Source organism: Rutilus rutilus (genome assembly GCF_951802725.1).
Source record: "Rutilus rutilus genome assembly, chromosome: 12".
NCBI classification, from domain to species: domain Eukaryota; kingdom Metazoa; phylum Chordata; class Actinopteri; order Cypriniformes; family Leuciscidae; genus Rutilus; species Rutilus rutilus.
This window is the reverse complement of record NC_140217.1, coordinates 32,748,096-32,760,805: the sequence shown is the minus strand read 5'-3', so window position 1 is coordinate 32,760,805 and position 12,710 is coordinate 32,748,096. Positions and strand designations below refer to the sequence as shown.

General features: G+C 36.4%; 1 protein-coding gene across 1 annotated transcript in view; it reads right to left on the bottom strand.

Annotated features, from left to right (window-relative positions):
* The window catches only part of mitfa (melanocyte inducing transcription factor a), a 22,561-nt gene extending 9,851 nt beyond the window's left edge, over nucleotides 1-12,710 (bottom strand). Inside the window, exons 1-3 of the mRNA XM_084425518.1 lie at nucleotides 12,603-12,710; nucleotides 12,423-12,503; nucleotides 9,660-9,780 (exon numbers count right to left, since the gene is read on the bottom strand). The gene's annotated coding sequence lies outside the window, so the exon portion shown is untranslated. The remainder of the gene's footprint in view (nucleotides 1-9,659; nucleotides 9,781-12,422; nucleotides 12,504-12,602) is intronic.

Genomic DNA, 12,710 nt, shown 5'->3' with positions numbered 1-12,710 from the left:
ATTTCAAATACTTATATCACTGACAACAGTAGTCCGGCCAGGATATTGTCGTTTAAAAAGTGAAGTTGCAGCCCTCAACTGATGTTGATGTTGTCATGTTGTGTTTTGGCCTGAAGCGCCACCCTCCACCTATCTACCAATCACGAAGTCAGTAGTGTTTCCACATCCGGGTTGCCAGCTCTGCTCTAGTTACCACAGCTGCAGCTACAAACGTTCGTGCTGGATCCTGCAGCCTATCTGGCAACCTCGAGTCAGGGGGGAGGGGGAGGGGATACACCGCTCTACAGTAATTTGAAAGTGATTGCAGTACCAGTTTTGGCCACAATCTTACATACGGCTCCTTTAAGTATATCTTTAGTTGGACCTCAGCACTATTTCCAGATAACTAAAGTGCATTAAGTACAAAATTAGAATGTACTTAATTTAGCAGACGTTAATATACCTATTTAATATACCAAAAGTTCAATTGCAGGGTTCTTATATTAGCAGATGTTAATATACCTATTTAGTATGCCAAAAGTACAATTGCTGGGTACTTATATTAAGTATATAAATATGTAAATGTATTTGTAGTATACCTGTAGTATAAAAATAAATTTTATTTCAAATACATTTTGGTATATTTATTTTTCACTAGCGTTGGATATACTGCATGTTATGAAAACATTCAAAACAATAATCCTCAACCAAGCACTTATGTTTTAGTACCTTTTGTTTTCATGCATTTTCACAAAAAGCTAAGAAAATAAATGTAAATATAAACAAATGCTAACATGCATAAACAAAATGGTAAGTGCACGAATCGTTGAAATATTGATCAAAACATTGTTTAATAATCAATCATTTACACAAATTTTTTTTGTGTAACATAACATTTAGCGAGTCTGCACGAAGCACGTGCATGCAATGCGTATCCAAGTTATCCAAGCACAAAATAAAATTGTTTATACATGCCTATGAGCTGCTCATAATGAGCATGCCTCAACACAAGTGCCTCGGGTACTTTTTCATTTTAGAATTTGAATCTGTTAAACCACATAACTGTTGTCAATCGTTTAAAAATCAATAACAACTGAAACAGGCCTAGGATCCATGCACAATAATTAGGTGTATTCACAACCGTGTCATGTTATTATTCTTTCTTTTTATCTTATATCTTGATATACAAAAAAACATGATCAAGCAAAAACAAACAGCATCTTTCTGATGGACCCTACATTAATTTCCATGACTTAGTATTCATTGTATCCACAGATGATCAGAACAACTGTCATATTCTGCATTGTTTCTGCGAAAAAAAAAAAAATATTTAAAAAGAAAATATGACCTGAGCTACATGAACTGACATCTACAAAAATAGCATGATTACATTTGCAAATATTATAACACAAACACAAAGAATACTTATAATGATTGAGCATTAGCATGCAAGCACAATAGGATTATGGTGGACAATTATTTAAAAGTAAATAAGTAAATGGCTGAATCTCACACAGATAATGTCAATATTATATTAACATAAAAAAGATTATTTGTGTGTGTGTGTGCGTGTGTGTGTGTGTGTCTGTGTGTGTTGAAACTGCTCCAAGACGTAGGATCCAAACGCAGTATTTGTTAAAAGGGTAATCCACACAAACAGGCAAAGGTCAAAACACAGACAAACAGTCCAAACAATAACAGAGTCCAGGGCAGAGGCAGAACAGAGAAAAGGCAGAGAATCCCCAAAAAAAACAAGAGACATGAAACCAGGGAGAATCCTCAGAAATGCAGTACAGACACATACAAGACTTAGCAATGAATGACAGAATTGACCAGGCTTATGTAGGGTGAACAAACAAAGGAAATGAGACACAGCTGAAAGCAATGAGTGCTGATGAGATCCTTAACTAAAAGTTTCAGAGTCAGCATTTACAATAATCCAGGATTAGGCCTTAGTTAAATTAGGACATATAAGTAGCTTTTTCATATATATATATATATATATATATTAAAGGAATTCTTCAGATCCCCATTGACATTCTGAGATCCACACAGAATCAAACACTGCTCTCAGAGACTATAGTCTTAATGCACTAAACCAGTCAGATTACACCAATTCTGATAATGAACAAGGCTGTCATCAGGGGGAGACAACCAGGAATGTTGTCCAAGGCCTTGTGATGATCCTCTATGGCCCTGTCCCAAATGGCACCCTAAACACTCGCGGTCGACCTCTGAGTGCGCACTTTCGTGGTGTAACGCCGCTTGGACTGTTGGGTAGAAGTCTGCTGTGGAGCTCGCACCAGTGCGCATCGAGGGCACATATTGACCGCAAAGGGGGTGCTCTTGAGCACCCGCCTGAAACCTAAAATGACTAAATGGGACATCCTACAGTCAGCCATTGTAATTCCACAAACCCGAAAGTGTGCCATTTGGGAAATTAAGTGTGCCATTTGGGACAGGGCCTATGGTTCAACCTGGACCTTGTTTAGAGGAGGCCCACCCATTAAAAACTGTCCCGGCCCAGTACAATTTATTTCCTGATTAGGAATCAGTTCCGCATTTCACACTATTTAACTTAAGGCATGCTTTCAAATCAGACAAGCATAGCAAATTAACAAGATGCATGATTTATTAAAGATTGTAAACTAAAGTATTGATATTTTATACATAATGACACCACGAGACACAAACATGCTGATCATTGAAAACTCCCTTCTGGCAAACTATATGGATAGTATTTGTCACAACAATGTGACGATTGTTTTTCAGAATCCCTGCGGCAAAGGAAATAATTCCTGGATTTTTGTGGATGTATAGATTAAAACAGCTTGTGGAAATAGTGGAAATAGTCAATACTTTCATTATACATGCCATTTTGTTATATTTTGTTATCAGGGAAGTACCAAAATAATGAATGAATTTATATATGCATTCATATTTAAAGGTACACACATCATAAAAATGTGTCACGCGTAGATTCCATGGACAAAAGCGTGCTGGACCATACAAACTTTAGTCAGACCACATAAGAACACTCTTCTTTTTCTTATAAGGGAAAGTCTTTGTGCTTTTCTTTACTCTCACTGGTACTTTCCTCCTTCGTGCCAAACCCCCTGGGTTCAATAAAAAGTTCCTGCTGAAGAGAAGCAGTATTCTCTAAATGCCAACAGCTACTGTGTCTATAGAGAGATTCATCAATTCTTAGTAGTTTTATCATATTCCCATAGGAGAGTGGTTAAGGTGATAATAAATAGTCAACCGTGTCCTTTAGGGGTTGGAGACATTTTGCTGGTGACTCAAGGCTGCTAAAGCATTATTATATTGGGTGCTGAATAGATGTTTATCAAAAAACGACAGACATATAGTAACACTACATACATAAAAGCAACAATTAAATGCATTAAAATTAATATAATACATTTTTTTAATTATGATTTTTTTTAAGGCAGAATGGTGTAGTTGATTAAACTAAATAAAAATATGATTACAAACTTAAAATCCCAATACTTCAGCAGAGCTTCAAAATAAATTCAATGCAATGCAATTCACTGCAAAAGGATGTAACAGTCTTCTAGAACAGCAAACTAGCAGAAGGTTATTAAACGTATAAGATGTGCAAAGTTTTGAGTAACACCCACCTGTCAGTCTGAGTCATATGATTTGCTAGAATGGAACAGACTTGTTTGATAATCTTTTATGAATTACTGAATTAAATAATGAAATATCAAAACACTGGCATAGGATTGCTTGACCAGCAGTAAAAATGTAACATGCAAGGCATGGATTACCAGAGGCTATAAAATCTACATCAAGTACATGTTCCAAATACAGCATTTTGTGCATTCTTTATCGAACACATCAAACCTAAAAGTACTGCAAACTATCTATATAATACAAGGAGCGATTATTTTCATCTAATTGCAGCATTAGTGATGTAGTAAAAAAAAAAAATCATTTACCCCTGGAAGAAAAAGTAAAACCAAACACCATCCATTACACACCACATGCTGACATTAACTGACCTGTAGCCATACGTTCACAGTAAATTAGAACTTTTATGTCAACTTAAAGACCATAAAAGATCAGTTAGGGGTTTAAAGTTCAAACAACTGATGTGGAATTACTGACAATGGTGAAAGTGAGGAGAGTTGAATTATCTGAACCACACACATGAACAACATCCAGCTTGTTTAAGACAACAGACACTTTGTAAGTATGAGAGAGCATTTGTGGAAAAGAAAATGTGTGCATTTATAAAAGTGTACAAGCTTGTACGATGCATGTGCATTATACGTAAAAGAAAACGTGTGTCAAACTAACAAACACAACACCAAATGGCATTTATTTTGAAAAAAAGTTAGCATAAGGACACTTTGCAAGCAAATTCACCAAACTTTGATAAACATTATAAAACAACATAACTATTAGAATCATACAAAAGGTATTTAGACACTTTCTGCTTGTAGAATATGTTCATAGTTAATGATAGATTACACATGGAAACTTTAGAAGAACTGACTTCATACATTCACAAAAAAAAAAAAAATCGCCTTGGGACCATTTGATTTAAAAAGGGCATAAATAGCAAAATAGTGAAGTTAATTCTAATGAACATTTGAATTGATCGCAGATGCCTTTGCTTGATATTTTGTTATCTATGACATTTATACTTTTTTAAGCATAGCTTATGCGTCCAAATTCTTTTGGGGCCACTGAAAGCGTGAAACAATAAATTAGCCAGTGTACTGCATCTTGTGTGTGCATGCTAACAGCCATTCAGTGACTAGGTTTAAAAGCATGCCTGAGGGGTGTGAATTAGCATTTGCCCTTAGTGAAGAGACATTCACATTACGCATAAAGGGCCATGATGAAGACACGCAGCTCAAGAGGAGGGGTCTGAGACAAAAGAACAGCTTTTTATCCAGCCATATTCGTGCAATGTGCTTTTCAGCCTGTGGCAAGAGGCATCAACAAAAATGTCCCAGCTTTGGACCACAATGGGCAACACTGGACGATTTACAAGGGATTACAAAAATGCCCTTGCTTACATGACAGACAATACTGCTTATGTGTGCAGCTGGGCTACTGTCCCAAATCAAGTCTGATATAAATTCATTACAAATCTGAGACAGACCGGTTATGACAGTTGGGGGGTCAGGGCAAAACTGAATACACAGTGTACCATAATGTGGGTGTTGAGAGCACTAATATTTGTTATGGTGTCAGAGGTTGGAGAGGCCACACAGGCCAAAAACAGAATGAATGATGAGTTTATAGTCAAACACATATGGAAATAAAAGGCAATTAGTCACTCTAATGAAAGTACATAATACACTGCTTACAAATCTAAGATTATCCTGCAGACTCACACAGACAGTTTGTCAGTTAGGAGACTCTTTATAGACAAAAATGAGCAAACACTTTGTTTACTGTATGTTGTAATGATGGCATACATTTAAAAATGAATTAAAATAAATAAATTGTTGAAACATGTTGCAATGTGGCAACTCTGTAACAAAGCAAAAAATGGTAAAAAAAAAAATCATCTAATTAAATTAAATTAAATCTCTGATTAAATTATTTTGTAGCTCTTTTGCTTCCCTTTCCATAGCTGTTTGCATTTGTTTGGAACACATGGCATTGTGTAAAAAACACATACATACAATTACAATATTATAAACGCTTCCAAAAAACAAATACCTGAAATAATCTAAAAAAGCTAATTACGAAATATATTACTGCAATGCACTGTGGTACAGAATTATAATTTCTCAATTTTGTGTTAATATATGTGTCACGCTGTTCAGTTCAAACACTCGCTGGGAGCAGGAATCCAAATCCACGGAAGTGTTATTTAAATTCAAAAACAGAAGACTAGGGAAACGCAGGAGAAAACAACCCAACTCAACAAATACCAGAACAAAGGGTGAACCAAGGCTGAATCTGAAATCACCCCCTGCACCCTCAAATAGGGCATTTTTGAGGGGACAGACATTGGTAGTGGTGTCCGAAACCATTGTGGACATTATTGAGTGCAATCATTCTATCCCACATTGCACCGCAATAATGAGTGTACAGCCGATGTACGCAACGGCTGTCCGAATTCGGGAATAGTGGGAATATAGGGAATAGTGACTGAGGGTTTGGGGGCGATTGCTGGTAGTGTAGGGATCCTGGGAGATGCCAGCAGTGCGGGGAGCCAGAGAGGTGCTGGTAGCTCGGGGAGTCTGGGGGATGCCGGTAGTTCAGGGAGCCAGGGAGGTGCCGGTAGCTCAAGGAGTCAGGGAGATGCCGGTAGACCGGGGAGCCAGGGAGGTGCCGGTAGCTCAGGGAGCTATGGAGGCGCCGGTAGTTTAGGGAGCCAGGGAGGTGCCAGTAGTGCAAGGAGCCAGGAAGGAGTGGCCTCCGTGGCCATGACAGGGTATGTGTGGCCCAGACACACATAGAAGATGCAACATATATGGAAAAGACCACGTCTTTGATCGTGCTAGAACTGACAGGAAGAGCTGGCTCTAGAATTTCCATCTCTAGAGCAGACTCTGAAATTTTACTCTTTGAAGCAAACTTGGGAATTTCACTAACTGGAATGGACTCGAGAATTTCACTCCCAGGAACGGACTCGGGAACCCCAGTTTCAGGGACGGACTTGGATGGACTCTGGAATTTAACTCACTGGAACAGACTCAGGAATTTCACTCAATGGAACGGACCCACTCCACAAAGTCCGCAAATGTCCCCCGAGTACCATCAATGGGCAGGCGTGTGGTCCTCGAGGGTTTTTCCTTGATGTGTCAAGCAAAGCAAATTAACTGCTGGGAAATCCATTTTGGTTTAAGGGTTCTGGTATTCTGTAACGCTGGTCAGTTCCAACAATCGCTGGATGCAAGAATCCAAATCAAATATGTTAGATAATGTTGATTTGCTAAGTGTTTTAAATTATGAAAGGCCTTGTGCATGTGACAATAAATTTGCAAAAGTCGTCAACTGTTTCATCTTGCTTCATTACAAACTAAAAACCTTTGAATTCAATTGATTCAACTCTGCAAACCTGCCAGTAAACCAATACATACTAACTCTCAGAAACAGACCAGACCCTTTTTTCACAGAACAAAAGCTCTTTTTCTGCTGTCTAGGTTTTGACAGAGTACAGTGCCTCGAGCCTCATTATCTCCAGGAGCTGGTAAACAAAGCCGGAGTTGTGTATGCACACGGACAGAGTCCTGAAGCATTGCAGTTTGAAAGGTCACCCCAACCACCAACGAGCCAAGTAGACAACGGCAAGCCATTCGCACGTGGAGCTGAAATCTGATGGTATTCAAAGTCATCTGTTTTTGGAAAACATTTGCAGGGCTATCTTAAAGAAGCAGTAATTACAATGGTAGCATGCAACAAGCTTTAATGCATTTTATTCAGTCACATGAAGCTATGAGAAAGAATCATTGTCACAAAGCAAAATTACGGTCTTACTGAGAATTATTATTATTATGTTTTTTTTGGTTTTTTGCCTCTCTTGAAGCAAATGCTGTTATCTACCACTTTTTGAATACCAAAAAAAAAAAAAAAAACAGAGCCTTTAGTTTCCGCATTACAGTAAGCCTCTATAATGAAATCAACTTAGCAGAAAAAAGTTTCAAAGTGAATTGTGAGCTTTTATTTCCACATTGTTGATCATGACGTTAAACCCCGTAGACAGGATCCTGTCCTGTCACCATTTCAAAGCAGTCTGATTTTTCCCCCCACGTAAATTATTTGAAGAATGGGAACGGCAGCCCTAATTATGAGCATTCTTGCTTGAATTAGCGCTGAGTGTGTGTGTGGCAGAACTGTGTTTGCCTTTGTCTTCGTATCTGAGCTGATTCTTTGCTAATTTCTGGTCGGGTCAGAGGTACTTCAGCTAATTAAGGGTTCACTCAATCTTTGGTCAAACCCATCTGAGCTTAATGATTTAACTTTTCTACTTCGGCAGGCTCTGCCTGGTACCTCAAAAAAGTTTGTCTGCCTTGTGGAGACATGGACTAATCTTTAGCCTACAAAAGAGCTTGGTCTGCTTTAAAACTTTTGCAAAACATTATTACTATATTTAAGGGTACTGTGTGTGTGTGTGGTTCAGGTATACCCTACATTATGGGGACAAAATGTACCCACAAAGATGGCAATATCAGAAATTCTTGTCCTTGTGGGAAAATATTTGGGAAAACAGCTTATAAATCATACTGATTTTGTTTGAAAATGTACAAATGTAGAATTTTTTTCTGTGATGGGTAGATTTAGGGATATGGTTAGGGTTATGGAATAGCATACAGTTTGTACAGCATTAAAATCATTATGTCTTTGGAATGTCCCCATAAAACATGAAAACCCAGCGTGTGGGTCTATAAATATATAATTTGTAACAGTAAACATAAATAGTATTATAAAAAGTATTTATATAAATACATAAAAAGTATTTCATGACCAATAATAAATAATCATATATTGGATCCAAGATCAAATTCCTGGTTGTCCCCACTAGACGTCCAATGAACGTGATTTGGATCAACATCTTTGTTTAACCTGGAACAACATTTCAATCAACCAATCAGATTTGAGAGACAAGTTTGCAGTTTGTCAAGTTTTGGTTTACAACCAGGTTTAGGTGTTTCTTCTACATCAGTATTATTCACCAATTATTTTCCTCTGATTTTAGGGATAAGTTATGGGTAGGGGTTAGGTTTAGGGGTAGGGATAGGACTACATATTTGGACAGAAATGGTTTTCCAGGATCAACTAAATATGTTGATCCAGGAACATGTCTTACTTGGCAAAATCACTGTGACCTGTGACGTCCATGCTGCCATGTAATATGAGCATGGAATTGAGAAAACACAAGCACACTACTGATATTGTTAGTGTGTACTATACTAAAGAATTGTCTTAAAAACGTATAAGGAAATTTAAAATTTGAATTTAAGTAACTTAATACTAAGATGTAGTAATTTATGGCCAAACAACCCAAATGTGTATTGAAATTTTTAACAGCCGTTCATTTTGGCATTACATATAAACCAAGCTTAAAATAATAATAATAAACTGCACCTCTACAAGACAAAACCTGTCATTGACAAAATATTACACAATCAATGTAGTATATTCTCTACAAATTTACACACAAATTAGAAATCCTTACCAGATCCTTTCAGCTAGTTCCTTTCTGCCAGAAGGGTCATTTTTGCCGCCAATGAAACCACTTTGTGTCTCTGTGCATGAGATTCGCACTATCCCCTTGTGTAGTCCACTCAGACCAACCAGAAATCAAAGCTATGAAAATACGTCAGTGTAGTGGAGCAAATAGGATTAAACATTTTGAACGCCAAAAGTCTGGAAACGCAGCACAAATTAGGGGAGGAATTCACTGAGTACAGATAATCCCCCCTATGGATTTAACACAGTTTAGTCTTTAAAACCAGTATTCTTTAGCCGAAGACAGAGCCCATGGAATTTTCTCTGGAGGCTGAGATCCTACAAATGGGATCATCACTGAATACCCAGTGGAATATAGCACCATTGTATCTCAAAGATCAAGACAGCAACTTTTTGTGTGTTATATTACGTCCATGTCAAAAAACGAACAACTGAACAGGACGTTAATTTAACAATCACACTTGGTCAGATTAGTCCTTATCAACAGAAGGCCTCACCTTTAGTGCTTCAATGGGAAGTCCATTGTCCAGTGTTGGGATTTATCTGGTAGAGGGCGCTCTAACATGAAGTTCTCAAGAATCTGGTCTTGGCATCGGGGAGCTATGGTTGATTATGGCACTGTCAATGACATATACACACATACATGAGTACATGGTTCGAATGTACAAAAGTGCACCTGGTACAGAAACAAATGGCAGATTTAATTCATTTTTAATTAGTAACTTTTAGAATGATAATGTAAATCACACACAAAAAAGGAAAATCCTCCACCTAATGAGCCAACATCCTTTCAAGAATGTCTCTAACAGTCTTAAACTCAGATTGACAGCATAATGCATAAAATTTAATTCCAACAATTCAAGACTGATTTTTTTGAAAAGTTTGATAGCATTCAAGAAACAATCTAAGATTAATGAAGGGGCAACATACATAAATATACAAGAGAGACTAATCTAATGGCAAACAGTTTTTATTTTATTTTATTATGCAACATATACAAACTTATTTACATGCAAAACGGCAAAAAACGTATTTAACTGGTCTCAGTGAAATGAGGTCACACGCAGCAAGAGTATTTAGATTCTTAGGCAAGAGGTTATGAAAACCAACAGAACCTGTCCAAACAACCTGTCATTACAAACTATTTGCATCACATCTAGCTGTACTGTACAAAACTTAATGTAAGGGAAAACCTGCTGGCTCAGGAGTGAAAAATTCCAGTAGTGGTTATCCTGAGTATACTCTTTGTCAGAACATATATCTGTGATGAGTATGAAACAGGAAGGATGGAGCATGACATGTGTCTCCAGGCTTTAAATGAAGCTGAAAATGTGCCCATTTCTGTAACAGGTTGCTGCATGTTCTTTCTCCTCCCTGAATGTTACAAAGCCAGACATTGGCATGGAACCAGTGAAATCTGTGTTAGAGGAATGCTGCAGTGTAAAATTAACAGAAATCTTAAGTTTAGATGCAGATTAAAGTACTTTTGCAAACACTTTGAATAACTAAACAAATTCAAAACATGACATGAAACATATTTAAAAAATGGATTCACATAATGATCACATGGTTTATGAATTTTGTGCTTAGTAATTAAGCATATTTTTGTACAATTTTCAAGTTCATAAATATTCTAAAAATGCACTTACATTTTTTTTTAAATAATATGAACAGAAAAACAATGTCAAAATGCTACAATAAAAACAGTTAATTGGTTAACTGTAAGTTAGCTTTCCATATGAAGTGAAAAATTATATTGATTTCACATGAAAAAAAATTTTTTTGGGAAGTAAATATTTGATATTCAGCAAGATAATACATGTACCTTTACAGTCAAATATTGTTCAATTTTTTTTATTTTTTTTTACATAATCAAAAATAAAATAATTTATAGTGAGACCTGAGGCAGCAGCCAGTTTGTTTTTTATTTAATTTAAAAACAAATATTGCTTATTTTTTAATCAGTTATGAATTATAAAATATGCAGCCACCAAATTTCACCCCATAAAACTTTGTCATCATACTTTTTTACACTAAATTTATAGAATTACAGCAGTCAGTTTTTACCCGTAAATTTAACAGGATTTTTTTACAGAGAGAAATTTTCACAAAGCTACTGACATGTAAAATCAAATTGACAAGTGATGATAATCTATGTATGATATAAGCACTTATCCACTTTTCTGACATGTAATGTATGCATCTCTCTTGAGGGCTGTAAGGAACATGTCTCATCAGCAACCCAAGCTAACGGCAAAATCCATAACACTTACAAAACCTTCACTCATCCAGAGAGACATAGACAGCACAGAAACACCTGAGAACCATGAGCTGACTGGGGCTATTGGGTTCAGATATGTTACAAACAGCCTCAAGGAAAATACCTCTCAAATGAAACTGTGCTTTTTCAAGCTGAGGAGAGCAGCGATCCCAAGCTGCAAGCTACTTGCACAATCGCCTCAATGAGAGATCATGTCAATCAAAATGGTGGACTTACATTGCAATAATCTCAGCTAGTGTCAGTGTTTGGCTTAAAGCAAGGGCGTTTCTCTAAAACTACTCAATTTTTTTTTTTTTTTTTTTTAAGTGTTGCGTGAGTCATAATACCAAGAATTTTAAATAAATAAAAAATATTATAAAACTTTACAATAAGGTAAAATTACTTAACGTTACGTAAACATAACTTAACTATACTTTTAAGTTTTGTTCTACAACGTAAATTACACACACCCATAGCTAAAACGTGAATTTTGAAGCATTTATGTTTATTTTTATGTTTTTTATGTTTTATGTTTATGTATTATGTTTTTTTTGTGTGCAGTGTACATTGTAGAACAAAACATCAAAGTATTGTCAAGTTGTGTTAACCACAGGCTTTATTTTACTCATAAATTGAAAAACTCCATTATAAAACCCCTATAGGAAAATCTCGAAGGAACCAAAGGCAAATTAGACTTTCGGGTTCTGACGTCATACCTGCGCCACTCTGGACTGTAAAATAAAATGGATGACGTGTCTCCACTTCCTTCCACTATAGAAAAATTAAGCCAAAATATCCCAGAAATAACTGGGTTTTTTTTCTAAACTATATGAAGCGTGAGTCTGTGCAGTAGTGATCCTGAGACTTTAAGATATTTTATGAAATATTTTAATAAATAAGACTTTAAGAAATCCCACAGATTTTAAGATATTCTCCTGCAATTTTAATACTTTTATTTATTTTCTTTAAGGGAAGAGGAAAGGGAGGGATAAGCTCAAACCTTTCTGTGCATGTTAGATGATTTTTGTAGCACTGAATTCCAGTTATCCAATAGTAATCCTATATCCAAGATGATCTGTACCTAAGTACAGAATAAAAATAGGTTTTTCAATCTAATTTTCGTGCTGATTTACAGATATTTATACCTAATATGATACATTTTACACAGGAAATCACTTACTTGAACATTATGTATGTGTCCGGAAGATGGCCACCTGCTCCATCATCTCCAGACTCTGCAAACCTAGTAGTCAGAGTGACATGGAATCGTACAGTTTTCTGCTAGTAA